Source organism: Zingiber officinale, chromosome 4B, assembly GCF_018446385.1.
Source record: "Zingiber officinale cultivar Zhangliang chromosome 4B, Zo_v1.1, whole genome shotgun sequence".
Classification (NCBI taxonomy): domain Eukaryota; kingdom Viridiplantae; phylum Streptophyta; class Magnoliopsida; order Zingiberales; family Zingiberaceae; genus Zingiber; species Zingiber officinale.
The window spans coordinates 106193847-106196944 of record NC_055993.1 but is presented as its reverse complement, the minus strand read 5'-3'; the positions used below and the strand labels follow the sequence as shown (position 1 = coordinate 106196944).

General features: G+C 36.0%; 1 long non-coding RNA gene across 2 annotated transcripts; it reads left to right on the top strand.

Moving 5' to 3' along the window:
- Positions 1 to 303: 303 nt before the first annotated feature.
- LOC121975918 lies at positions 304 to 2794 on the top strand. Of its 2 annotated transcripts, none has more exons than XR_006110483.1 (3): positions 304 to 703; positions 1853 to 2118; positions 2528 to 2794. It is a non-coding gene; the product is annotated as an uncharacterized LOC121975918 (long non-coding RNA). The 2 variants fall into 2 exon arrangements; XR_006110482.1 differs by having other exon boundaries at positions 2491 to 2794.
- The last annotated feature ends 304 nt before the right edge of the window (positions 2795 to 3098 follow it).

Below are 3098 nucleotides of genomic sequence, written 5' to 3'. Positions count from 1 at the left end.
CAAATAGGAAATTGTTAGTTATTATCTCTAATTGGTGGGTTGAATTGTAAGTGGTGCATATGAGTATAAATCGAACTCATTAAAATAATCTAACTTAGGCTTATTAAATTTATAATCTCATATCTATTATCATCTATGATCGATAATAAATGCTCTTTATATATAGAGTTGGTCCTTAAAACTTTAGTGTTTAATTTTAAGAGAATTTTTGGTTCCCATTTAAATCTTTCAGGCGCTGTTACCCCTTTCTTTTCTTTCCGTTACGATTATTTCTAGACGAAACGAATATTCATGTTCATATATTTTTATTTTTTCTATTGAAATTCTTATTTCGCTGTTTAGAATTCATGCGGTTAGGTTTTAAACTATCAGAAACTTCGCTGGGGAGCTCGAGGACGACGACGCCGAGGATCTCCATTTCCTACTGCCGCCGCGGGTGGTGGTTGGCCCTGATGAGAACAGGGTGAAGAAGGTGATCGAGTACCGGTTCGACGACGCGGACAACAAGGTGAGGGTGACGACGACGACGACGCGGACAACAAGGTGAGGGTGACGACGACGACGACGCGCGCCCTCCTCAGCAAGCACGCTCTCGAACGCCGGTCGTGGCCCAAGTTCGGCGACACCGCCCGCGAGGAAGTCGGTGCCCGTCTCACCATGGTCTCCAACGAGGAGATCCTCCTCGAGCGGCTGCGAGCTCCGGGTTCGACACTTCCTCCTACTTTCCTCATCTTCTCTTTATTCCGTTTTAATCGATTTGGATGCCCACTAATTTGCATCTCTAGGGGAGCCCTGTTCCCCCCATGACGACAAGGAATTCATTTACTTTTAATTGCGGTAAAGTTAGGTCATGCCAGTTTCCTAGATCTACATACAATGCCAATTCGCATCTTTAGGTCTCTGCTCTGTGCCATCTCTGGAACCTATTCTTATTGTTTGTTCAAGAGGTATGGCTGATCGAAGTAGATTAACCAATCTTGAAACCTTGACGTATTCTCTACAAAAAGATCATCTTGGTTGCAAAAAAGATCATTTTGGGGATTGGCTTTCAAGGAATGTTGAACGATAAAATGAAAGGTTTTTACCCAAGGTAAGTAATTTGTTTTTCTGAAGGCAAGAAATTACCTGCTGTGTTGGACCCATCCCTCTTCACCCAATTTGTGTTATAAGTTGAAGGATGTTCACCGATAGTTGTTTTCTGTTCTACATTGTTCTTTGGTTGTTGTGCATCATGCAAAATTCTTGTTACAAGATCGTTTACTACTTTCTAAGCTTTTTCTAAGAATGGTTTTTCAGCTTCGGAGCATCTTGTACATAATTAAATGCTTGAAAGAGCAGTACTTTCTAGAAGTTTTCTTCCAATAAATTTATTTTGCAGACTACTAGATACTTTCTGGTTTCATACATTATATGTAATGGTATAGGCTTGTCTCATGTATAACGTTTAAAATTTTTTACTCTTAATTGTATACATTTTCTATAATTTACTACTTTCATGAGATATAAATCTCTGCTTTTCCATGCTTTTGTTGTTTTTTTCTTTCCTTAAAATTATTTTTGGATGTTTGGTCTCACACGATTATCTAAGCTGAAACTCCCATTTCTACTGAGTGGCCTAATTATAATATTTCCTTATTTTTATTCTTTTTCTTGTTTTTATGATTTCAACCTCTTCTTCTCCAATAGCTATTTTGATTTCTTATTGCTAATTTACTTACTGCATCAAAATCATTTAGCGTAAAGCTGCAGTCACCAAAGGAGCTTCTGCTTCTCAGGTTTTTTTTATGTTACCTATCTCACTATAAAGTGTTAGCAACCCACCTAATTCTTAACCTAATGTTTGCGTTGACAGCCATCAGCAACATCTGTGGCTCAGCATCCTACTCCTGAAGAGGCTCCCCCACAAGCTCCATCACAAACTCAATCAGAATCTCCAGCACAACCTATGTCAATATTCTTAGTTGTACTATTATTCTTTATATGCAAGCTTGTACGATAACTGTCGCAGCTTCTTGATTGATACTTGAGCCTCTGCCATCTGGCCTTTTTACAATCTTGTTTCAGTGTAGCAGAGAATTCATCAAGTGCACATGCTAGATATCAAGGCCCAAATGCAGAGTAAACCTTCTGTTTATGATTGTTATTTTTTTATGTTCCCCTATTTGTACATACTAATTAAAATGCATTGAGAATTTCGAAGATAGATGTTGGCCCACTGCAGTGTATTTCTGTTTAGATTAGATCTGTTTTCTCCACCTTTTACTCTTAATTCTCCAAGTTCTCTTAGTGCAAAGATGGCTTGAAGTAGTGTAGCTAATATACAACTCAGCATCAAGCCATGTTTGTTCCAATTTTTGGGGTCAGTTAAATGAATCTTGGCCTCATTTACATGAAAAGATGTCTTAAAGTAGTGTAGCTATTGTTTTATTCAGGTGACACTTTTATCAATTATGCATCTAAACTAATTCCTATTGTGTATCGTGTGGTTAGGTCATCAAGCATTCAAATGGATGTAACCTTGCTGCAGGTATTTGATATTTGGAGTCTAGGGTGCGCTATCTTGGAGATGGCTACATCAAAGTCACCTTGGAGTCAATATGAAGGGGCTGTTACTTAAATTTTGAGAGCATGCAAAATTTATTTAGGGTGCTACTTTGATATTTTAACTGTATTGATGTGAAATTCAGAAAGCATCTTCTTTTACTAGTCTCCTTATATAAACTCTGTATTTAAGAAACTTTATATAAACTTTCTGTATTTAAGCTTAATGGATGACGATCTTGTTATAAAAGATAAAATAAGTACGTTTGTGAGTTCATTTCCCTACATATAATGTAAGAAGGGTTTTTTATTTTGCATAAATTTAATATGGATTCAAAGTTAATTTGTGGATTATGTGTACATATTTTGTATTTGAATGGTATGGAATTATATCTTGTATTAAATAGTTATATTTTTAAAAAGATTGTGGATACATGCTTTTTGTTTGTAAATAGATTTATCTTTTGTTAAAAAGTTATATTTGTAAATAGATTTATTTTTGTTAAAAAGTTATATTTTTAAAAAGGACAACGCTTTCTATCCATTAAAAAATATTA